This window comes from Vulpes vulpes, chromosome 4 (genome assembly GCF_048418805.1).
Source record: "Vulpes vulpes isolate BD-2025 chromosome 4, VulVul3, whole genome shotgun sequence".
Classification (NCBI taxonomy): Eukaryota; Metazoa; Chordata; class Mammalia; order Carnivora; family Canidae; genus Vulpes; species Vulpes vulpes.
This window is the reverse complement of record NC_132783.1, coordinates 39,240,382-39,267,401: the sequence shown is the minus strand read 5'-3', so window position 1 is coordinate 39,267,401 and position 27,020 is coordinate 39,240,382.

Here is a 27,020-nt window from a genome sequence, read left to right as displayed (position 1 = left end):
AATAACATAACTCACATGCTCCATGGTGCCTGGTATGATGCAACACGTTTGAACAAATTTTGTAGTTAGGACAACACTTCTAAAGCTTGTTTATTGTGTCTTTTTTGACTTACCTTCCAAGCTACTTTGTTCTAGAATATTTTTCCCGTGGAGACAATATTCTATTATTTAAGATATTCTTTAAGACTTTTCTATTGCAAATGAGATAAATGGTAGTATCTTTAACAGGAAGAAGTATGCCTTCATCAACATACTTTGAATTAAAAGACTTTCATGGCAGTAGTTGTACGTGGAGATATAAATTTTATGTAATAAATAACTCTCCTCAGACCCATCTGGATCTTGGGTTAGAAGCCCCCAAGGAGAGGTGTCCTAGAACTTAGGATGTGAACTCTCAAAGGACCTGGAACAAGGGAGCAGCAATCACATGTCCTATTTATGTGATGGAAACCAGCTTCAGTTATCAGAGTGATTCATGGGTCCTGTGCTCACCAGCCCTTCTCATTAAAGACCAGCCAGGGCTCAAAACCACCTATCAGGCTGCTGCCATCCATATCCTTTTTATCTGCTAGAGGAGCCAGCAGCTCAGTCAGCGGGGTCGTGAGCTGTCTGAGCTGTCTAGGACTGAGTGTTGCCTCATCTGAAGAAGGGCAGAGGGGAATGGTCAACAGAAATCAGATGGAGGCCTTGCCCGCAAAGCCAAGGAGACCATAAGCCACCCAAGTATCACTGGTAGCTGTTCACTGCTTTTCAAGTTTGACAAGAATTGAGTGGGTGTATAATGGTCATTAGTGATCTTCTTAGGAAAATGCAATCAGCTAGAATGTTAATCCAGTGTGTAATTCTAGAATATATGCTTACAGAAGCTCTGACCTAATTCCAGTATGTATGTGTGTCCTATTATATATCGCTTATGTGAATTATTATTTATTATATGTAATTTCATTTTTTTATCTTATTCTTTTACATTTTCTCTCCTTTAAAACACTTTTTTCGAGATGCCTGGGTGGCTCAGCAGTTAAGCGCCTGCCTTTAAAAGCCCAGGGCGTGATCCTGGGGACCCGGGATCGAGTCTAGCGTCGGGCTTCCTACATGGAGCCTGCTTCTCTCTCTGCCTGTGTCTCTGCCTCTCTCTGTGTCTCTCATTAATAAATAAATTCTTTAAAAAAATAAAATAAAATAAAACACCCTTTTCCCCTAAGTTTTACTCCAAATGAAAATAATATCAAAATTGCCTAACTAGTCTTCTGAGACTTTTTTTTTTTTTTTCTGGCTTTAATGTCACGGTGCCATCAGTTTTATCACACGAGGTTTCCCCAGAGAAAAACAACCACTACCATATGCCTTTAAGAAAGAAAATGCTGGTAACTGATGAGCTCCATTTGCTGAAATCGCTTTCCTTCTTTTTAATTATTTTTGTTTCAGTAACTAAGAAATCATTTTTTGAAAATAAAAGAAAACTTCAAAGAAAGTAAAAAAAAATAACTTCCCATTCATTGTCTCCAAGATTACAAAAAGAAGAAAATGTGTAATTAAAAAAATATCTAAGTAATTGAACCCTAAAAGATAAATTTAAAAGTGATGATTGCAAATGCCTTTCTCATGACTTTTGGAAATCTACAGCTGGTCCTTAGCTATCAATATAATTATCTCACTTAATCCCTGTTGGCTTTTCTTTTAACTGATCCCCAGTAAAATTCAAATTTCCCCATCCTAGAAATGAAGCTTGCTTGAGTCTTTCCTCAGACACTGGGCAAGAAAAAAGATAAAGCATTTAATCCTATTCTTAAACATTCAAATGAGTATTTATCCTGCATTTGCAGCTATCATACGGTTATTTCAATTCCCCTGCCTTCTCTCAAAACACTTTCAGTAATCTTTTCTTGGAAATGTCATCCAGACCAGGTTACCAGCCATTTTAAAAATATCAGTCTCATCGTATTATAATGATATCTCATTTTAGACGCCAAAATGCTATTACCCACTGAAATCATGCTCCAAAATGACCTTCATATTTTTCCAAAAACCAAATTATTCAGAGGACAAAGATTCGACATTACTGAGAATATTCCAAAAAGAATGCCATAGGCTCTGAAAAAAAGGATAAGAATGCCCATAGAAGTCTGCCCTTTCAAATTTTCCAGACATCTTCGAGTCTTTCATTTCATTGATTCTTCATGACTTTACTTAGGTGTTATTAGTCCCAAGGGAAGAAACCTGAAGCCTGAAGAAGTCATTCTATGCCATTCATTCATTCATTTGATATTTATATGATACCTACCATGGACCAACACTGGCAGATCAGATAATGTCTAAAATTACACAACTAGTGAGTGGCTAACCAGAACTAGGACACAAGTCCAATCTTCTGCTCTATCATACTGCCTATGGAAGATTATATTTTTTAAATCAAAAATCTCTCATTCCATATCCCCTAGAAGTTTGTCTCACCTCTATCAAGAAGTGAAGTCTACTATACCTCCTTTGGAGCCTGGGTAGGCTGTGACTCACTTGTAACTAACAGAATACAGTGGAGGAAGTGAAGTTACAGAAATTCCAAGGCTTGCTTCAATTTCACCACTAGACTACTTGCTCTTAAGTCTTGTTTTAAAAATTAACCATCCATATGCCTTAAAGTCAGCATGTTGTGAGGAAGCTCAAGCTAACCCATGTCAAAAGACACATGGCTGGGACACCTGGGTGGCTCAGCGGTTGAGTGTCTGCCTTTGGCTCAGGGAGTGATCCCAGAGTCCCAGGATCGAGTCTCACATTGGGCTTCCTGCATGGAGCCTGCTTCTCCCTCTGCCTGTGTCTCTGCCTCTCTCTCTGTGTTTCTCATGAATAAATAAATAAAATCTTTAAAAAAAAAAAAAAAAGACCACATGGTAAGTCTCTGAGAATGAGATATCCAGGCGGCACCCACCTGCTTCATCATTCATTCTGTTCCAACCCCAGCCATCATCTGACTGTGACTGCATGAGCAATTGCATGAGCCAGAACCCTTAGGTGAGCCTTTTTTCAGCTTCTAATCCATGGTAATAATTAAGCAGAACACTGTCACTAAGAAAAATCATTTGTGATAACTATCTGTGTGGTAGATGGCATTAATTGCTCCAAATTCTTCATCCTTTCCTGTCTCCATGCCCTTCCCATGTATCTTTGCAGCTCCTTGAGGCGGAGTATATTTGACAACCCCCTTGACTGCCAGTTCAGCTATGTCATTTCTTTTGGCCAAAAGGATATTAGTAAATATAACACAAGTAGATGCATAAAATGAACTTACATATTTGGGTCTGTTCTCTGTCTCTGCCATCAGCGTGAGAGGATTATGCCTTGATTATAGCCAGTCCACTGGCCCAAGGAGGCCAAATAACATATGGACTAGAGCTATCTCAACTCAGCCTAGCCTAGATCAGCTGACCCTCAACTCATCTGCAGTTTCATGAAAAATAATACATTATTATTGTCTCCAGTCATTGAATTTTTGGATGATTTGTTTTGCACAGTGGTTAACTGAGACACTAACCTTTGAAAAATATATATCCTCTTCAGACATGAAAAAAAAATACTTATTACTCTGCACAAGTCCTATTTTGTTCTTTGAAAAATCATTCTTTATCTTATAGTCATAATTCATTAATCCTCTGTTTTGGAAGATATGGCTGAGGTTAGCTGGGGTGTGACTCCTGTCTTTGCTATTCATAAGCTGTTGATCTGGGCAAGACTCAAACCTCTCTAAACTTGGTTTCCTCACCTGTATAAAGGGAATAAATAGTATCTACTACTAAGATTAGTGAGAGAATTGAATGAGATAATCCATGGTATTAGTTTTATGCTTTTGTTATAAGGAATACAATCTAAACTAGTCTAAGAAAAAAATGGCAATTAGTTGACAAGATACTGTATATAATTGAAGGAAGTACTGAGCAACAGAACTGCAAGGACACAGCTAGTTCTTAAAAATAATTGAAGCTCAGGTCTTTAAGTAATTCTAGGGTTCTTTTTCTCTTGCTTTCTCTCCAGGCATTGTACCTATCTCTCTTGGCATACCGTTATTACTCTTCCCTACCAGCTTCCTTAGTAAAGCACAACCATGGCTGCTAACAACTCCCAAGTCTGACATTCCTACCACCATATTCTCTCTGGTCTTAAGCTCAGAATTCTCAGTGGTGGTTCTAATTGCTGTTCTTGGGTCAAGTTATCGATCTTGAATCAACTAAATGTATCCAGGGGCATGGTCTATGAGATGGCAGCTCTTGTATATACTACATTGCAGAGAGAGGAGGATAGTAGATTCCATTAGAAAGGGCACTATTACCCAGAACAGGTACGAGCATGATATAACAATTCCTTAATTCCTTAGATGGCCACTATACATGTTAATCATTTAGCACAGTGGCTAGTTTACTATAAAGGCACAGCATGTATTACCATCTTTTGACTGACTCAAAAATTGTAATAATCATCACTGAGATATTATCTAATATCCATATACCTAATTTATAACCCATTTTTGCAGCACAGTCTAATGTAAGTTTCTACTGACATTCACCTTCAGCTTCAAGCACATTGATAGACCTTCCCCGGTAATACATGATTTGACAAGTCAGTGAAACCTTGGGATTTTTCTTCCTTTTCTGAGACATCTTTGATCAAAATTCCCTTTATAGGCCTTGTGATGGTGAATTTTGTGTGTCAACTTGACTGGGTTAATGGATGCCCAGATAGTTGGCAACATATCATTTCTGGGTGTGTGTCTGTGTGTTTCCAAAGGGATTAGCATTTGAATCAGTAGACTGAATAAAGAAGATGCCCTCACCAGTGTGGGTGGGCATCATCCAAACTGTTGAGGATTTGAGTAGAACCAAAAGCCAGAGGAAGAGTGAATTTGCTCTTTCTGTTTGAGCACCATCTTCTCCTGCCTTTGGACATTGGTGCCTCTAGTTCTTAGGTTATTAGACTCAGACCAGGATTTATACCATTGGCTACCTGGTTCTTTCCTGGATCTCATACCATTGGACTGGAACTACACCACCAGCTTTCCTGTACCCAGCTTGCAGAAAGCACATCATGGAACTACTTAGCCTTCATTATTGTGTGCGTCAACCTATCATAATAAATCTCTATCTACATACATCCTATTGATTCTATTTCTCTAGAGAATCCTGACTAATGCTAGCTTGAAGCCTATTTTTATCACAGAAATAAATGAAATTATCATATGGCATCTTCTGTCTACTGTACTTGAATTACACTAAGCTGCCTGTGCACATACTGCAGAAGGGAAATTATACACATTGCAATAAAATGGACTGCGTCCTAGAAGATGTATCTTCCAACATAAACACACTTAAACAAATAAAAGAAAGAAACTTGCCTTTTCTTTTACAAAAATTGTGAGGAAAGTTCCCAAGTGATAAAGTCCTGTCCTCCCAACCGTGAAAGTAACAAGTAAACAAAAGTCTCTCCAGCTATCAGATTCCACTCCTACCCCACCTCCCCTCTTAGGAAAGCAGTAGCTGTATAACTAACAAACAGATTTTCCTCATCTTCCTCTGAGGAAATATTTGTCTCTCTGGCTAGTTCTCTCCAAAAGGTGGGTGAAAAGCAGATAATGTAGTATCAGGGTGCCACGTGGCTCAGCTGGGACCCAACTCTCCTGCCTTTCTCCTTTTGCTACGAGTTAAGTGGGACCATTTGAGGATAGTCTGAAACTCAGGTTTTACAGATGTTCTATCTTCAGGTGTTTATTTAGAATCCTGAGAGAGTTTTCTGCCCCTCCTTTCTGGGTATTATAATTAATACTGCCTGGAAAGGTGAATTCTTCCAGTCAGAAAAAATTTGGAGGTTCTTCAGGAAATAGATGTAGTAGACATTAACTGGTATGATCACCTGGCTTCCAGGGATCTCCCCAGTAGTCAGTCTTTGATAATCCTCTTCTTTAAGGGTTGTTACTTCTGTGCCCACTCCCACTCTGGCATATGGTCCAATGGAAGCTGTGTGGTCTTATCTCCATGGTTGGGGAAGTTAAACATGGGCTCACTACTCAAGCTAGGCCAGACAGAGACCTTCCCTGGTATTGTTGACACTGGAGCAGTAAGTAATACATGTATGAGTCTAGAGCCATGCCCCACTACTCTACAATACAAAGAAATCTGTCCACAGCAGTGAGAAGCAGAAAGAACAGAGGGAGAGCTGATGGCATTTTAATCTTTGATTCCAATTACTGGAAATCCTGGAGCTGCACTAATTCCTGTCTTTCCAAGAGGTGGTTGTTTAATCTTGCATTGGCTCTGGGAGACTCACCTGTTCCCTGCCAACAAATCCTCTTTATTATTCACACTTCAGTTATGTTTCTGTTACTCACAACCAAGAGTCCTAACTCCCTAGAAAGCAAGTAGCTGCCTTTAATTCAAACAGTGTGAGAGTTCAGCATGTTCAGAGCCCCCAACCCTGGACCTTGCCAAACCTCTGTCACCCTCAGTGAAATCAGGGATCACCCTCCCACATGTAATCACCTTGTCCTGGGTAAACTAACATTAATCCTAAGGGCCCCTGTCTATAATCAGCTTCTTATTTCAGAAGAGGAGAACGATTTGTCTACCAAGTTCTTTTTTTCCCTCATAGGGTTGAAATTATTCTTCATTTCAGCCCTTTCACCATTTCTTTACCTAGTGGCTTAAATTTTTTGGAAGAGGTCTCATGATGGTGTGCCCCCTTTGAAAGCTACTGGTCACTACAGACTAAATGTTTATGTTGCCCCAAAATTCGTATGTTGAAATCCTAATGCCTAATGTGATAGTATTTAGAAGGCGAGGCCTTTGGGAGATGCTTTAGGTCATGAGGGTGAAGCCCAGTTAGTGCACTTGTAAAAGAAGCCCCAGAGAGCTTGCTAGCCCTTTCTTCCATGTGAAAAGGTGCCAGCTATGAGCCAGGAAGAGGGCTTGTACCAGAATGCAACCATGCAACACCTCAATCTCAAACTTCTCAGCTTCCAGAACTGTGAAAAATAAAAATCTGTTGTTTATAAACTACCCAGTCTGTGGTATTTTGTTATAGCAGCCTGTATGGACTAAGACACCAGACATCACCAAAAGCAAAACTAATGGATAAGCATTTTTCTCCTCAGAGAACTGAACAGCATTTTGATTTTTGTTTCTCAGACAGGAGTGCCTGTGGGAAGAAAATACATATTTATATGTTCTTTCCAGAGCCCCAGGCCTGTCTGAGGAGCCTTCTGACCAAGTACAAAGGAAATTATTTATCCCAATCCTTGCAACTCTGCTTGCTGGGGTTTTGACTTATTTTGTAGTAGGGGGGCAGAGGATGAGGGAAGTAGACGTAGGGATAAAATTATATCTGTATCAAATTTAGTTCTCCAAATATGAACTGGTGTCTTCCAACAACACCAGTTGATCTGCAATCTGGAAGCCATGAATGTTACTTCCTTCACTGACTTCTATAGAATGACTCTTATGGATCAGGAGAATATTGGAGGTGGGGAGAGGGAAGTATCAATATTCATAAAAAGTGGGTCTCTTTATTCTGGCTACTTATGGCTAAGTCTCTGTGAGTGTAGTGTTGCTCCAAAGGAACCTAATTTTTCTAAACTGTGTTCCATAAAACCTATGTTTCACTGCAGGAGTCTCTTGCACATTTGTAGTAATATTTTCTCCTTTCTGTTGGTTGATACATGATCAGAAACTTAACATGCAACTTTTAGCCTCTCCCAACATAACTGAAAACCACTTCCTTCGACTGCCATAAGGGCATTCTATTTACAGAGAAGGAGGCATTTAGGTATCAGGTCCTTAGTGCTTCAAACAGTGTCTGACACACAATAGACTCAATAAAAATGTAGCAATGAATGAATTTAATGTTCTGTGACTGTGTATAATTCTTAATGCTAGAAAGAGGCCCAAAAGAGAGAAAGCAGGCTGTATATGTCTTGTTTTAGAGTTAGTGGGCTCAGTCTTTTTTTGAGTTACAGAACCATTTCAGAATCTGATGAAGCTAGAGACCTTTCCTCCCGCAAAGTACATAATACCTGCAAAAGTTGGCTTAAAATTTTAGGAGGTTTGCTGACACAAGTGTCTATGGCCTTTACATTGAGAATGTCTGATACAGTAGAATATTAAGTAATGCAGAAAAAACTCATAATTATTGGAGAACGGCTTTGGAACTAATTTGTGTTCTGACAGCCTTATCAATTCTTCCTAGCCTATTGTCATGATGATGAAATTGAATTAAGCAATCTTTAAACAGTCATTAAAAAAAAAAAAAGAAGATCTCTATGATTGGACAGTAGGCAAAAAAAGGACACATAGAAAGAATATTCCTCCTCTGTGTGGACTCCCACTCCTAGTCCCAATTTAGAAGTTTCTTATCATATCTACACTGTCAGACTGGCTATGACTGTCACGATATGTGATGTTAATGATCGTCTTATGACAAAATTTACCATCTGAATCTGAACATTTACATGGACTGTGCCCTCTATTTCTTTTAAAGTTAGGAGAAGAAGGAGGAAACAAAATATTTCATAGGGGAAATTCCCTGATAGACCTGCTGACATCCACTTTATCCTTCCTCACTTCAAAGTTCAATAACTCTAATAGGTACTTTAAAAACAACAACAAAATTTCTCTAGTAATATGCTTCAGTATATCTCTGTTCCCTGAGAACAAGGAAGGTTTACAGGATGACACAGAGTTATGGCCATATAAGTTTAAAGCTAAACAGAGCAGGTTATCTAACCTGACACTTTGGTTTCACAAATTAAATACCAAGACACAGAGAGGCTGAAGTAACCTTTCTACAATCTCTATAACTTTTTCAAGGTCTTCATAACAGATTCATCCCCTCCCTGTTAGTAAATTATTCATCTACACGCATTACCCTGTGTAATTGCAATTTCTCTCAATGGAGTAAATGGCAGTATATTTTTCCATCTAATTGATGTTGAACTTGGTCATGTGAATGAAATGCCAATAAATGTTAGCAGAAACTTTAAATGTGTTTGTCTGATTTGATTTGTCCTCTTGCACTTCTGCTATTCTATCGTTAGAAATAGATAGTTCAGGTAGCTTCTGGGCCCAGATGATGACATGTGGAACACACCTGATCCTGACTTGGAGTCTGGTGTTTAGTCAAGCCAAGCCAAAAGCATCACCGTGTTCAAGATCAAATGAATAGCAGCCAACACACAGACCCATAAGGAAGAAAAGTCTTTGCTATTTTAAGCCACTGGGGTATTAGGGATTGTCTGTTAAGCAACATTACCACAGTGAAAAAGCTGATAGAGTCTTAGAATTAGCAAAAGTAGAATATTCAAACACTTATCCCCAAATGATTGTATTTGTTGTGATTTGAGACACATGCATATAATAGAAAAACTCAAGTAACCATGACTTAATCAAAATTGAATTTTATTCTCTATTAGAAAAATTGTTCTAGAGTTAGGCAATTCAGACCTAGTTTAGTGATTCTATGAGGTCACCAGGCTCTTTCCTATGCATGGCTCTGCCATCCCTAGAATATGGGCCTTGTTCTTAATGGCCCAAAATTGCTAGTAGAACTGCTTTTAAGATTCAGGAAGAAGAGTAAGGAAAGGAAGAAAAAATTATGCATGCTCTCTCTTTTAAGGAGAAGTTCTAGAAGTTCCAGAGACTCTCTACTGAGATTCTATTGGCCAGAACTCAAATTACCACATGTTAATCTACATGGAGAGACTGAAATAGAGACTTCTGGCTAAATAGCAATGTGTCAAGCAAAAATTACAGGGTTCTATTACAAAAAGAAGGTGAGAATAGATACTTTGAGACAACTAGCAGCTTCTATCATAATGAACAAATAGTTGCTGCCCTACAGAAAGTGTCCAATAAGTGTTAAGTGGGTAACTTAATGAAAATATGAATTAATTTTTATGATCTTAATCACCAAAAAGGAAAAAAAGGTGAGAAAATTTACTCTCTTAATAGCTAACCTATACATCATACATCAGTCTGCATATCAGTCATCGTGTTGTGCATCATACCCCTTGTACTTATTTATCTCATGATTGGAGGTTTGTATCTCGACTAACTACCTGCCTCCAACTCCTTCCTTCTCTCTCTCACTTCACCTGCCTGCAAGTCTGAACTCTTTTTCTCTGACTTTGGTTATTTGTTTGTTTGTAGATTCTACATATAAATGATGTAATGTAGTACTTGTCTTTGTTGTTCTGACTTATCTCACTTAGCATAATGTATCTGAGGTCCTTATATGTTGTTGCAAATGGAGAATATCCTCTTTTCTGATGGCTGGATAATATTTCACTATGTTTATATACCACACCTTATCTATCCATTCATCCATTGATAGGCATTTAGGTTGTTTCTATATCTTGGGTATTGTGAATAATGCTAGGATAAACATGGGAGTGCATACACCTCATCGAAATCCTGTTTTCATTTCCTTTGGTTATAGACCCAGAAGTGGGATTGAGTGGTAGATTTATTTTCAAGGTTTTGAAGAACTTCCATATCTTTTTCCATGGTGGCTGGACCAATTGATAGTTCTATTAACAGTGCACAAGTGTTCTCTTTTCACCACATCCTCACCAGCACCTGTTGTCTCTTGTTTTCTTGATGATTGCCATTCTAATGGGGATGAGGTGATAGCTCATTGTGGTTTTGATTTTCTGTAGAATCCTCAACAAGTAGCTTTTAGAAAGCTCTATATTCAGATAAATAATATTTTATTAGATCAGAAGGCATCTAAGTGAAATATTGTTAAATAAAGAGGATACTAAGTGGGTTCATTCCACCATTAGCATCTAGTCTTATCCATCTCTCACGATATCCACCAACTATCACTTCTCCCAGCCATTCTCATGCCCTCGTTATCTATTCTATTTTTCTAGATTACTTAACTAGCTTCTGGTGGTGGAGGCTTGTAACTATCTCCACAATAACCATTTCTAGTTCTTCCTTAATGACAAAATCCCAGATTTATTTGGAGTTGCATGTGCCCAGCTGAATGAATCATTTCCCAGCCTCTCTCATAGATAGGCATAGCCATGTGATGAAGTTCTGGCCAATGAAATGGAAACAAAAGTGTTGGAGGAGACTTCCTGAATGTCATCTTGAAGTTGCTTGGCTCACTTCATCTTGAAGAATGAAGTGAGCCCCCTTTGCCTCCTTCCTGCAGCCTAAGCAGTGAAAGTAATGGTCAATGTTCCAGTAGCCTACTGGGTAGCTAACACTGATATGATAAAGGGAAACCATCATATTAGCCCTGGACTATCAGCTTCCTTAACTTCTTTTACTTAAATGAAAAGTAAACTACTGAGTTTTAAATACGATTGTTGGAGTTTTTTCTACGGTACACAGTTAGGCTCTTAGTGGCCAATGGATGGCAGGCTAAAGCAGAGTTACTGAGGACAGTTTACTTAAGGGTATAGGCAGAATTAAGGCACAATAACATTTTTACCCACTGCAAGGAAGCCTGTTCAGCCACTAAGCATAAAGAATCAAGGAGAGAGCCATTATTGGGCTCCAGGTTGCTATAGAATTTGGCCTCCTGATTGGAGCACTGGTCTTCTAGCAGATGTATCCATCAGAGAATAACTCAGGATAACAGTCACTCTGTACTCACTCTTTACCGGCTCTCTTTTCTCCTGCCATATGTCTTCTGTTGGCCAAATTCAACAATAAATTAGAGGATAGAGGCAGTGAATTTAAATAGTCCATGAAAGTCAGCCTTCAGAGACACCAGACAGAGTAAAGTAGTATAGACAGTGAATCCAGAGGAGCAAAGGGAGAATGTCCAGCACCACTGCCTACTTACTTTCCTGCCTTCAACTCCATTACCCCCTCACCAATCCATCCCACCTTCCATAGCTATCTTCTTAGAGACTAATATTATCATTTTCTCTTTTGCTTAAAATTCTTCAATGTATCTTAGTTGCCTAACAAGACAAATCTAAACTAACTGAGTGACCAAAGCCATCACCATCTTGCTTCATCCCACTTTTTTAAGCCTATTTTTCTGCCATTTGCTACAGTATCCTATGTTGTAATCAAATTACAACAATCACCATTGCAAACAATAGCCCATGCTATTCCTGTTCCCGTGCTTTTGCTCTTCAAGCTCAAAGGGCAGGGCACTCCTTTCTCATCTGTGAAAACTTCATCCATATATTAAAGTATAGCTTAAAGACATGAACCCTGTGGAAACTTCCCTGACATCTTTAGTTAGGCAAATAGTCTTTAATATTTTTGTGAATATTAGCACCTTAGTGTCTGCCCTTACCAACTACCAATTGGACCAGTTGGACTACCAACTGCCAATTCCCTCCTCCACTGCTCACAACATAGTCTTTCTCAGCAAATGGAATGCCAACTGCCCAAGCCATGCTTAGGAATCTTTTTTGGCTCCTTTTTTTACTTCCCATTTCCCATATCCAATCTTCCAGCAAATCCTAGCAATTATATGTTCAATATATATCCATAATTCAAAGCTCCCATCCTGGTTGCTCCCCACTGTTGTCCAGCTGTTATCCAGTTCTTGTTGTGCTACCATAATAGTCCCCTTTTCATCAGTTTTTATGCGTCACCACTCTTTTATCAAAGTGATAGAGTCATCCTTTTTTTTTTTTTATGATAGTCACACACACACACACACAGAGAGGCAGAGACATAAGCAGAGGGAGAAGCAGGCTCCATGCACCGGGAGCCCGACGTGTGATTCGATCCCGGGTCTCCAGGATCGCGCCCTGGGCCAAAGACAGGCGCTAAACCGCTGCGCCACCCAGGGATCCCTCATCCTTTTTTTTTTTTTTTTTTTTTAAGATTTTATTTATTTATTTATTTATTTATTTATTTATTTATTTATTTGACAGAGAGAGAGAGGCAGAGACACAGGCAGAGGGAGAAGCAGGCTCCATGCAGGGAGCCGGATGTGGGACTCCATCCCAGACCACTGAGCCAAAGGCAGACGCTCAACCGCTGAGCCACCCAGGCATTCAGAGTCATCTTTTTCTTTTCTTTTTTAAAAATGCTTTATTTGAGAGAGAGAGAACAAGCACATGAGTGGGAGTAGGGACAGAGGAATAAGCTGACTCTCCACTGAGTGAGGAACCCAAGGGGGGGCTTGATCTCAGGACCCTGAACAGATGCTTAATCAACTGAGCCACCCAGCAGCCCTCCCCCTCTTTTTTTAGGCATCATCCTTTTAAAATAGAAATGAGATAAGGTCACTCTTTTTGTTCAACTTTTTCAATTGGTTTGTCATCTCCTCTAGAGTAAAAGCCAAAGTCCCTTCAATGTCCTACAGTTATGATGCCCCTCACCACCCTACACACACCCCCCCCACACAACTTCTTACTTTGGTAGCACTTTCTTTATAACTCCTTCCCTCACCACCAGCATTCCTTCTTCTTTTTAACACAGAACTATCCATATCCTGCTGATGTTCTATGTTCTTGCTAGTTTATGTATTGTCTCTTGTCACAATAGTGTTAACTCCATGATGACAAGGACTTTATTCACTGCTACCTCACCAGTACCAAGATCAATGCCTGGTATGCAGCAGCCACAGAGTACACGGGAAAAATAGCCACATAAGTTTCTCTTCTTTTTGTAGTTATGTAATTCCCATGTCTTTCTAGTAGAGATGTAAAGTGAGGTGCACAAGAAATTTAAAATTTTTAATTGCCACATTTTAAATGCTAAAAAGAAATAAAAATAATTTTAATAATATATTCATTTAATTTACCCAAAGAATTTTCATTTCAATATGAAATCAACATAAACACTATCAATGATATATTTTAATACTTTTTTCACACTAGGTCTATAAATGTTAGGATAATTTTTACATGTATAGTACATCCCAATTTGGATGAGCCAGGTAATAGGTGCTCAATGGGCACATGTGACAAGTGGCTACTATATTGGACAGTGTAGCAATATAAATATAAAGGTGAAGAAAATGCAAGGAGGAAAGAAAAACGCTCAATAATCCAGTATTTCTGAAGCATGTAGCAAGCAGGAGAATACAGAGGCTTCAACTTGAAAAAGCCATAATGAAGAGGGTAGTTGGGAAAAATGGGCAGGATCAGTTAAGGCAAGCAGGTTGTTTTATAAAACATCTGAAGTTGTAGCTGGTTGTCGTTACAAGGAGATGGATGTTCCAGGGACAGAATGGGAAGAGTGGTCAGGAGAGATAGGAATGGGGACATGAGCACAGGATGAAGTGCAGAATGGCAGGCCTGCCTTTTGGGTGGTGTGTAAGGTCAGAAAAATGAGAAACCTTACAGAGCTTCCTGGTCAGAGTTTCCCAATGGAACTCTAGTGAGGTGTTTTTTGTTTTTTTCCTTTCTGGTATCAGTAGAGGTTAATGAATGGCCCAGTAAGCAAATCACAGAACTTTTCTCAAAGGTACAAGTTAATGTTTGGTCTTCCAGTCCAAGTTCATAGTTTGAGAGTAATGTTACACTAGAAGTACAACTCAATGAGAGAGAGTAAACTGACCAAATGTATCTCCAATATTAAATGTTTAATATTCTTTACAGTGCTTCTTTACTCATTATTTAACTGAGAAGAGTGTCATGGCCTGTAGTCAGAAGAAATGCAGGGTAATTTTTTTGGTGATTCTTTCAGAAGCTTGGGTAAGAAAAAAATATATATATGTTTGCATAAAGAAATAATAATTCAATAATAATATTATTTGAAATAATCCAAATTTGAGGGATAGGAAACTTTTATTACTTTTTCTCCTACTCACTGTGCTGCCTATGGCTTTTCCAGAGATGTTATAGTTTAGAGGAAAAAGAAACAAAGGCAACACTGTTGTTTAGTTCATATAGTTTTTGCCATTTGGCCTGCCAAAAAAAACTACTGTTTTTCCCATTGGACAATGTTCTGGGTTTTTAAGAGACCTTCAGTTGGGGTCAGCTCCCCTTCCTAGGAAGTTACCTTGGGAGAGTCCCTTTCAAAGCAGCCCAAGCGATTCATACGAGGCCCACATGATTTGTGTACATCCCTGCCCTACCAAATTGCCCCCTCCTAGCCCTGTCTTTTCTCTGCTGTGATAACCAGCCTCTACTTTCAACATTTGTTGGGATTTAATAAAGTATCAGTCCCCAGGGCTTTTGACTATAGATAAGGGTGAAATGCTTCTGTTCTGTCCCCCAGTTTTTTGGGGGGGGATGTCTTAATACTCTGGAAATAAATGAAGATCATCTAAGTAAGAACTGAAGCTATGTGATCGGAGCCTGCTATTCAAAGGGAATCAGGATCATTACTTGCATTTGGCAGAGACTAAAAAGGCAGTCAGGGGAGGGGTATTGCTTGAAGATTAACAAAGGAAAGCATTCAGGTGTGCTCTGGGTAGAGGTGTCGGTGTGGAGAAGCTAGAGCAGAGCTAACTAGAGCAGAGAATCTTAGATGATGGGTTTGAGGAGCATGTTTAGCTTTTCCTGGCTGGTCCTGAGTTGAAAATGAGGGCAAAAAACAGGGAAGCTGGCAATCATTGACAATGTCCTAACTGTTCCATCTGATTGCTACAGAGGTTGTGGTTTGGCTTCCGATTGCTACAGAGGATGTGCATCAAAATTCTTTTCACATACACTGTCTGGTCTTTGTTCATTTGTATATTCAATCCGTCACAGTTATCCCTCTAAAGTAGTCCTATTTATCCATGTCCATTAATTCACAAACTTCCCCTCAAAATATCTTCAAGGTAGGCTAAGGTCAAATCACCTGATTAGTTTTTAGGCTGGCTCTTTTGAGTCACCCTTTGATTTGAAGAGTCTTCTCTTATATTAAACCTTTATTTATATATTTTGTGTATAATAAAACATTTTGTTCTTAGGTTTACAGCCTCACCAAAAACTGAGAAAATACTTGAATGTCCTATTACATAGGTCTCAGGATAGAGGACTAATTTGAGAAGTTTGGCAGCAAAAAGAGGAAGAGAAATTGGATAGCAGCTAGAATGAACCATCAGGCAAACAAGAGTCCCTTTTCTTTTGGTTCTCTTTTTCCCTTCTCTTCTTTTTATCCTTCTCCACCTCCCCCACTCACCAAAAAAACATAAGGCCTCACAATCAGTCCAAGCTCCTTGGCATGGCTATATTCTTCAGCCCTCAAGACTTGGTCCAGCCTTGTCCTTCTCATCTCACTTTCTACCATTCCCAAACACTATCTTGTACTTCCACTACTACTTGTGCTTTCACAGGTGCTATGAAAACCAGCATAGTAAAGACAGGAAGAAGGTATGATATATCCAGATTAGGAGAGTGCCTCTAATATAAAAAAAAGAGGGTCTATTAAGATTATAAATTGGGGAGCACCTGGGTGGTACAGTTGGTTAAGTGGTGGACTCTAGGTTTCAGCTCAGGTTGTGACCTCAGGGTCCTAGGATAGAGCCCCACATGGGGCTCTGTGCTTAGCACAGAGTCTGCTTGAGTTTTCTCTCTCTCCCTCTGCCCTCACCCTGTGCTCTCTCCCTCTTTAAAATAAATAAATAAATAAATAAATAAATAAATAAATAAATAAATAAATAAATCTTTAAATAGAAAAAGACTATAAATTGGCCTAATCAATTATAGAGCAGCAATTACTGCAATAACTTCCATTTCTTTAGTTTCTGAATTCAATAAAATAATAAAGTTGGTGACTCCTCACTCAGGCTAACCTCGTATGAGAGTAAGCTGTGGGAAAAATTATGAATGTCAGTAAATCGGTACAAATATAGAGTATGAACAAAGTATTTTACTTGGAATTCCAGAGAAGAATTTCTAGAGTTCTCCATCTTAGTGTTCCCAGGCCTGACTTTGAAATGAAGTGAAAAGATCCTGACCTTTCAATTCATGAAAGTTGCTATAAAGTTGTGATTTATTTTTGGTACTGGGAAACTTTACCAAAAGACCTAAGTATTGATATGGTTGTAATCTAAGTAGCAATTTGAGTGATGTAGTATAATATGTTCCAATATTTGTTTGTTTTTTCCTAGGTTTGAGCAACCACAGGCAAGCTAAGTGGAATACTCATAGATATTAGCCCAACAGAGATTTTTTCACAATTTACCATTATTTAGAAAGGAAATGTTCTATTGTTTCACAAGTTTGTTCATCACTTCTGAAAGGCTATCAAAGGATGCAAATAACCCATTAATACAGTCACTCAGCAAATATTTATTAAACACCAAGTACGCACAGTGTTCTAGGCAGTGGAATACTGAAGTGTATAAGACAGACTCCCTATGATGAGCTTCTAATCTCTTGTAGGGATTTCAAGAAGTGCAAAGAGCTAAGAAGATAAAACATGGAATTGCCATTCAGAGTGAGGGGAGTTGCTTTAACTAAGGCAATCAACTCTAGGTACTTATGCTTGAGTTTAGATTTGAATGAGGAGGAGGAGACAGACATGTGGAGATCTGGGGAAGAGCAATCCATGTGTGGGGAAAAGCAAATGCCAAGGTCCTGAGATGGAAAGAGTTGATGCATCTATGAGGCAGAAAAGCCAATGGGGGTGCAGAGTACAAACAAAGGGGAGCACAGAGGTCAGGAGAATGAGGACAAATAGACTAGCAGTGATCTCATCATGTAGGACTGGTGGGCAGTAGGACAGGGGATTTTTTTCTGGTTGTATAGAGAAGGCATTGGATGAATTTAAACTGAAGTATGGCATGATCTGAATCAGATTCTCGAAAGCTCACTTTGGCTTCTGTGTGAAGGATGGACTATTAAGGAGACAGGAATTCCCCAAAGTACATGATGTTACTATTTGAAGATTTGTTCTGCTGGAAAAACAATTTAGGGTCACCTTGGTGGTTCAGTGATTGAGCGTCTGCCTTTGGCTGAGGTCGTGATCCCCAGGTTCTGGGATCGAGTCCTGTATCCGGCTCCTTGTGGGAAGCCTGCTTTTCTTTCTGCCTGTGTCTCTGCCTCTCTCTCTCTCTCTCTATGTCTATCATGAATAAATTTAAAAAAAATTTAAATATTTAAAATAAATAAAATCTTTAAAGAAAAACCAATTTAGAGGTTATTGCCACAGTCTGGGCAAAAAATAATGGCTGACCAATATTCATGGCAGGATATATTTTGGAGATGGAACTTGCAAAGCCTACTGATGAATTCAATGAAGTTGTGTGATAAAGAGAGGAATCAGGATGACTCTTCAGTTTGGAGACTGAGCAACTGGATGGATACATAGAGGCTGAGAAAACTTTAATTTAATTTGGAGGGCCGGCAGAAAAATCCAAAGCTCTCTTTGTCTAGTCCAGTTTAAGATGCCTGTGAAACTTATATATCAAGAAGCAGTTGGACATACACAGTGAGAAATATCAGTTGAGTTATACAGCAGTTTGGATTTCAATCCCATTCCTGCCACTCAGAAGCTGGGTTTCTTTGGTTGACTTAGTTAATTTTCTGAGCTTCTATTCCTTCATCTGTAAAACTGACACAATGATTCTGAAAAAAGTAATATTTAATCCCAAATCTTAGTTCAAAACTCTTTTCAACTGCACTGTTATCCCCTCATTCTACAGCTTCCCTTTCCGGCTGTTATTTGAACACTCTTCAATTGTGTAATTATGTAACCTGTTTGCAAATGTGGCTACATTGTGTTATTTTTCCAATCAATCCCCAAGTATCCACATGCCTAGTAGCTTCCCTCACCCTTAGCTGACCAGGGGCTCCCGAGAGTTGTGTAGCCCACACTCCAAAGTCACCCATGCGGTTTCTTACCAGCTCATGTTGTCATCAGTTGAAGACTTGTTCTGTCACTTTGGCATATACCACAAGAACAACCTGCTGGGGTCAGTTTGATGGCCAGGCCCCAGGGGGTCAATGCTGAGCACCAAGGTTATCACTTTTTACTCTATATGCAGGCTAGGATATTTTTCCTCAAAGCTCAACTGCTGTGTCAGGGTTGTCGAATCTATAGAAGTTTACAATGTCATCTTTCATTTAATTATGACTTCATATTTATATAAAAATATTCTTGCTTACATGTGTAATATCCATAACTGTAAATTTCCAAGTAATATAGCAATGTATAATTTGTGATTGTAACTTTAAAAATGAGAAATATTTAAAAAGCTGTGTCTGAGAACTCAAGACAATACTTCCAGAAAAAAAGGTGCAAATTTAGAAAACAAGTGAATAAATTAACATGTATTTGCTAATATTTATAAAGAGGAAAGTATTTTGTTCCTTATAAACGTTGGCCTTTTCATACCCTGCTGAATGTTTTATGACTTAATTATCTGTGGAGATGCAGGTCAATTGAACAGATATTAATTAAGAGCCTCCACTTGGCCCAGCAGTACAGGGGCTCTCAGAAAAAGAGATTTGCTAGAGCCTTCTAAGGAAAGAAGTTTCCTCATTTCTTACAAAAAGCTTCTGTGTCTCCTTGTTCATGGATTAGGGAAACATTAAACTTTGTGTATTTGGTAACCATTCGATACCACCAGGGGGAGCCAACAGTAGAATGAAATTGAACTGACCCCCAAGGATTGCAGAACTGAGGAAGAAACATTTGCCATAGGATGATGTTTTTTAGCTGCTGAATCAAACCTGTTCTGATCTCTCTTTAAACTCACCAGTTATTTGAACTAATACATCCCTGCACATGTTTCAGCAAGTTTCTGCTACTTATACCCAAAGTTATCCTAACCAGCATAGTGGTCCTCTTAGGTATTGCATAATTACTATGCACTTTTCTATACCATCATTTTTCTTGTGGTGTTGTGATTATCAATTTGTACTTGTCTGTATCCTTTTTAAATTTCAAGCAGGGCTTTTATCTGTCTTGTATATCAGTCTATACCTACTCAGTACAGTGCCAGGGAAGTCTAGATACCTCAGATAATTGCTGAATGCATGAGAAGAAATTTTGCTATCTGGAAACCTTACATTGTTTGATTTCTAACTTTCACTTATGCAATTTTCCTTCATTCATTTATTCTTTTTGTGTAATAAAGATTCACAAAACATCCTGATCTATGTACATGCCACCTGCAATAAACAAATTATTTATATTGCATATTCCCCATAGTCCCCAATTTCTTCTCTTTTTACTGAGAAACAAATATTATCATTACCTACCAAGTAGGCAGACCAAGTTTTTAAAATGGTATTGCTTTGTATGGTTTTTAAAATACATGCAGAAAAAATTATACTGTATTTAACATTTAGCAACCTATTTTTGACACTCAACATATGTGTTCTTGACATTTATCAGTATTCATTTCATATAGAACTACCTCATTCATCCTAACAGCTGTATGGGTTTTCATTATGAGAAGACACAACATGTTATTTACAGAGTGACCTGTTACTGGATTTTTGCATTGGTTCCAGTTTTCACTATTAATCAATACTTCGGTAAATTACCTGTTAATGCCTTCTGTGAGAGGTCTTCTATGATAATAGGCCTAAGCAAGAAATTGAGGGTCACAGGATATGCACATTTTTAAATATATTGGATATTGCCAAACTCTCTTCTCTCCAAAATTGCCACAAATTTTCAAATTTTTCTGTATTATTAAATTGATTTCCAAAATAGATGTACCAATTTATGCCTTCCACCTACAATTTGCCAATTTATACCTCCACCAACAATCTAAAAGAGTAATCATTAGTCCATATGACTGCTATCATTTGGAATTATTAGAATGTTTACATTCCACCTAACTTTCTCATTATTATTGTGTCATTCTGTAGTTTCACATTTAAGCACAAAATAGTTACCATTTTTGCAATCAATTTTTAATTAGTTTTGCAAAATACTTTGCTTTTTTTTTTTTTTTTTTTTTTTGCTGTCTTTTATATATCCCGCCTTTCCTCTGGAATATAGTCTTCTTCATGAAATACATCTTGTAGTAATTATCATGGACCTAAAAATATATTTTACCCTCACTCTTGGAACACAGTTGAGCCAGGCACATTTATTTTTGATTTTCTTCTCTCCATCAAACTTCAAAGATGTCACTTTCTCTTAAGAAAAATGTAAATTCTACCTGAGTTCCAATGGTGAGACTCTTCAATCTTATTCACATAATTCTTCTGAGCAGTTTCCCACATTCCCATCACTGCACTTCAGTAATGATCAATTCATGGTCAATCTCGTTTAATCTATCTCCCTACTCATCCCCCCCCCCTTATATTATTTTAAAGCAAAATCCTAACATCATATATTTTATCCATAAATATGTTAGTATGTATCTCTAAAATTAAAGACTATCTTCTTTTAGCTTAATACTACTATCACAGCAAAATACAGCAAAACTAAAAATAATTGTTGAATTATCAAATATCTAGTCAGTGTTCAAGTTTTCAATTGCCTTACCTACATCATAATTTTGACAATTGTTTTGAGTCAGAATCCAAGTAAGGTTATAACATTGCAGTAGTTAATATATCTTCTAAGTCTCTTTAAATCCTTAGGTTTCCCTTGCAACTCAAGTTTTTTTGTAATTTTTTATTAAATAACTCAAGTCGTTATTTTCCTGATTGCTGATGTAATTTAACGTGTTTCTTTGTCATCATTATTTCCTATCAGCTGAGCCAGATTTGTTAACTGTGTGTGTGTGTGTGGCAATGATTAGCAGTCATTGATGGTCAATACCTAAATCTGTTATGCTTTTTCTTTTTTTTTTTTTTTTATTTATTTATTTTTTATTTTTTTTTTTTGTTATGCTTTTTCATTAGGAAATTTTAATGTATTAAGGACCTAAATATAGACCAGTCATTTTATCAAATTTCACTGAAGCATTTATAATTTACCATTCTCATAACCTGAACAAAAGAATGGTTGTTTTGTTACTGTTTTTTCCCAGCCCCTGGCCTTCCAACAGTTTGGCTACATGGATGTCTGAGCCACCACTCAATATAACTTTGTGATTTGGGCTAACACACTAATGCTCTCATGACATCCCAGTGGATGAATCGGTAACAGGCTGGGCTCAGCTACATCGAAAACTTTCAGATCTCTGCAATAGATAAAAAAATGCACTGAAAATTGATATCAAAGCAAGTGCTGAGAAAGCTTTTGGCAGCAGTGTAAAAAATGGCAAATGTAAAAAAGGAATAATGTTTCCTGGCAAAATCTTGAAATGTTATATTTTCAAGGTAAAGATATATGGGCATCTATTTTGGCAAATTGAAAATACTCTCAATTCATAAAAAACAAAACAAATCAGTTCATCCTAGATTGACAATGCCAATAAACTAAAGTTTGGTTCAAAAAAACAAACCAAAAAACTCCCTCAAAGTAGATACTCTGCTTCCTCCAAAGTAGGAAATAGAAGAGACCAAGCATGCTATTGATTTCCTTGTGGGGAATTTGGGATTAAAAAAAAAATGGTTGAGAAAACTTGGAAAAAGCAACAGAGAGAGCATGAAGAACCAGAGAAACTGTTCTTATCACAATAAAAAAAAAAAAAAAAGAACCAGAAAAAGAAACAACCAGAGAGATGTTGAAAGTAGGAAAATGTGGGGGATGGGGGTTGGGAAGAGATGGCATAAATAATAAGTCTGAAGTAAGAAAGAAAACAAAGGTAAGACATAATTCAACCTCCTGGTGAAGTAGCCTTGCATGATTTAACAAGTAATGAAAGTATTAATATCCTTCAATTCAGTTATTCTACATTTAAGAAGCTACCCTAAAAAAAAAAGTCTGAAATTGAAAAAATAACTATACCCAAGCTGTTCAGCCATGATTAATTAAGTACAAAACTTAGAAACAACTACCCCAAGATATAGATCTGGGGATGATTAGAGGAATAACAGCATATAGTATAAAAGCAGTCATTCAAAATGTCATTTGTAAAATATTTTATAATCTGGGAAACTGGATATGCTACAGCATTAATTATTTTATATATACACATAGGTATATGAAAACATGTGTATGATATGGTATTGATACATATACAATGATAAAGATGTGTAATGATCACCATAAGATAAAGTGAAGGTGTGGCTGTACAGTCCTTTGGTAAAACCTCAGAAAACTCTAAGGGGAAAATTTCTGTCAAACAAGAGGCTTTTAAGAAGCATATGGTATTTTACCTAAGCAGTTTTAGCAGAAGCCTAAGGTAGAGAAGAAGGGTTTATCTCAAAAATGATTTTTGTGTGTGCCTTTTGTCTAATGAGGCAGATCCAAATAAGATTCAAGGAAAACAAAACAAAAATTTAAGAGAATTGTATTGTAGAAATGCCAGCAGTTTGAATGGGAAGGGATAGAAATAACACAAAATGAAAAGAGACCTTACATGATCTCAAATTTCTAGAGAAAGATGATATTCTCATACATATAAAAAAACACACAAAGGTGTCCTAGAGGTTCTGAAAGAGAATTCTCTAAATAACCCTGTTTCTGGGTGGTGGGACACTGAATGGTGTCTTTTTTTCCTATTTCTTCACTCTTACCTGTACTTCATAAATTTAAGTGTAAATTAATTGATGAGCCCTCCAAAAAACATAAAAACAATCTCAACAAAAGGCAAAAAGTTCAAAGGAACCAAGAGTCAGTACCTGTTAGACATATGGGTCAGTAATAACCATCCCTCCTTCTAAGCTTTTGTCCCCTTTCACCACCTTCGTTGACAAGCTTCGTGAACATGTGGTCTATGTTTAATCCTGCATTTTTTTCTTAGTTTTCTCTTTGAGCCCTTGAAATCTGGCTCGAGTCACTCCAGTCTTCTGAAAATGGAGTCCAATCCTAACTTTCTGCTTTCTAACTAACATTCTCTCAGCTTGTGATAGTATAACTTTCTTCCTTTTAAAAATGGTAGGAAGTACTTAACCGCAAAGAGAATGGACATAAAACTGTTTTCATCAGGGAAGTCAATATGATTCTTTTCTAGAAAAAATACTCTGCAATCCACTGGAAAAGTAAACGTACCAGAATGACCATTTGTATATCTGTATTTCCTTTTCTGTGACATCTGTTCACAATCTTTTTTTCTTTTCTTTTTTTTTTTTAAAGATTATGTTTATTTATTCAGGAGAGACACAGAGAGAGAGGGAGGCAGAGACCTAGGCAGAGGGAGAAGCAGGCTCCATGCTGGCAGCCTGATGCGGGACTCGATCCCAGGACCCCAGGATCATGACCTGAGCTGAAGGCAGACGCTCAACCACTGAGCCACTCAGACATCTCTGTTTATGACCTTTGACCAGATTTTATTATTAAGGTATTGGTGTCCTTGTCAATTTCTTTGAATTCTTTCCAGTATGATGTTGTTAGAAATCTTATTTCTTTTTCATTTGTATGATTAATTTCCTTCCAGTTTATTTGTCTTCTGATTTTATTTTGTATATTTGGGTCTTTGTTTTTATTACAAATGTAATAGATATTTCCTGTAACAAATTCAAACTGTACAGAGACATGCATTAAATATAAAGCAAAAGGTAGGATAACATGATGTAGAAAATCATCCTGTACTTAAACCCTCCCCCTTTCATGCCTTCTTGGTTTGTTTATAGAATTTTAAGATTCTGTGATGTATCTGTGTATTTTCAAGAGGTTTTTATCTCTCTAGGATGCATGGTGCTTTGGATCTGAGGAAGAGAAAGGGAGGCTCGTTTCCTCCACTGAAGCCCCAGTATCCCTTCTGCTCAATATTCTGAGAGGACAAGTAACTTATTTCAGAGAGGAAAACTTACTGATCCTTAGTCACGCTTTTCTAGAACTTCTATAGCAAGTATGACAAAATATTTTGGTGACTGAACGGACAATATGAGCTTACCCTTTGTTTCTGATGAAATCTGATAAGTCTTCTATAAGAACAAATAACAAAAATCTTTAAAAAGCATCAGGGAAAGCTATGTAAGCATAGCTTTATGAATACAGCTCCTCTACGGACACAAAGACATCAAACATCTGTTTCCACAAGAAAGCATTGATGGGCCTCTTAATACTAGTATCTACACTTCCATCCAGTGCATTGTTTTCTGCAATCCAGGAACACTCTAAAGCTTGGCAGCCACATAAAGCCAAATATACGGTAGCTTTAGACTGCTAGCATTTGCTGATCTTTGTTTTCCTTGTGAAAGTTAAAAGGGGGAAAACACCGATTTGTTTAACGGACTCAGATCAACAATTTTTTTACCTAGGTTTAAAACCTTCATAAATTTCCTAGTATGATGATTTGTGTTTGTATTGTTGAAGTCCATATTGTTTGTTTAACCAAGCAGATTGTGTATATCAATTCCCTGGACACAGTGAGAGTCATTGGAGTTTGTCTTTAGACATAGCTAGAACTTCCTCTTTTTCTTCTTCCTCCTCCTCCTCCCCCCCCCCCCTTTTTTTTTGACAGTTCATTCTTTTCAGGCAAAAAACAAAAATCCAGGAGTCCAAGCAATACATTCTCCTAACCTTTTCCCCTTGTTCCTAACTATCAGAACAGTAAATATAACCTCTTTTCAGAATTGGTAGACTTTGCCATTCACTTTTTCATTCATTCTATAAACATTTTTAGAATCACTTTTATATGCTAGTTCTCTTTTAGTCATCAGAGATAGAGATGAATAGAGTGCAGACCTTGCCTTTAAGTACCTTCTAGAGGACAAGTCAGGGCTACAAAATAATGTTACAGTGATGTCAAGCATATATACATGAAGGAAAAAAGCAGGATTTGTAAAAAGTGGCTGCCAGTATACACATAGAGCCACTACAAACACCTGAGGGGATGAGGGAAAGCTCCCTAGGGAGGTGATCTTATAGTGAAGTGTAAATTTAGAAGACTGAATAACGTTTATTCAGGTAGACAAGGCAAGAGCACGGAAATAGCAAGAGTGAAAGAATAATGCGTAAAAGAAATTTTCCCACTTTTTTTGTTTCTCTGTTCTCTCAGTCAATAAATTCTTTCCTGCTAGTTTCTTTCAACCTGTCAGTTAAAAAACTGACCCACTGAACAACAGAAAGTAAGTTTTAATGTATATAAAACTGCTCAAAATGCTCAGAGGAAGGATACTCCATAACTATCAATGTAAACAGTTTATAAAATATCATTAGATTAACAGATTAGTGTTTCTGGAATCCAATTTTAACTTTCAGAGGGTGCCTGAGTGGTGCAGTTGGTTAAGCATCCTACTCTTGGTTTCAGCTCAGATTGTGAAATCGAGCCCTGCCTGGGGCTCCACACTCGACGAAGAGTCTGCTTGGATTCTCTCCCTCTCCCTCTCCCTCTGCCCCGCCCCTCCACACTCTCTCTCTTTCTATAAAATAAAATAAAATAAAATAAAATAAAATAAAATAAAATAAATAAATCTTTAAAAAATTTATGGAAAGGTAAAAGAAGAACATGCTTGCAAAGATTTATGTACAAGGTATTTAATGTCATTATTTATAATGAAGAAAAAATGGAAATATTTAAATTCTAACTTGAGACAACCATTTATATTAATTATACACATTAATATGTGATATAGAGATATGCTCATTACTCATCCTTCATTGAAATATTTACAAAAGACTGCAAAATATGGCCTCATATTTATATAGAAATGTATATAGAGAGATATATAATTGGAAAAATCATCAGAAGTATATGCTATCTGCAAAGAAAAAAAAACCCACCCAGTGTTCTTTCTAGCTTTTGGAATTATAAATAATTTTAATTTTTGGTATCTTTTCTATATTTTCAATGCTGTCTATAATGAACGTGTCTCATTTTATAATCACAAAAAAGCACAGTAAAATTCAGTGGTAGAGTTTGGAGGATAAACATATTCATTAATAGTTTAATGAACTTAACAATATTTCAATTCTAACCTTTGTTAATTTTCTAAATTAAAGGCCAAAGCTAAGCACAAGGAACACTTGCTTGTCTCATAAAGAAGAACCATGAAATTGAATTTTAATCTGTTGGATAAACACTTTTTAAAAGTAAGGGAGACATACAGATTCAGATACTTCTGCTTGAAATCAAAATTTCAAATATTTTACTGCCTTCAACTTTGTATAAATGACTTTTTAAAACATCACACATATCTCGAATTAAACATGCTTACTTTGTATGAA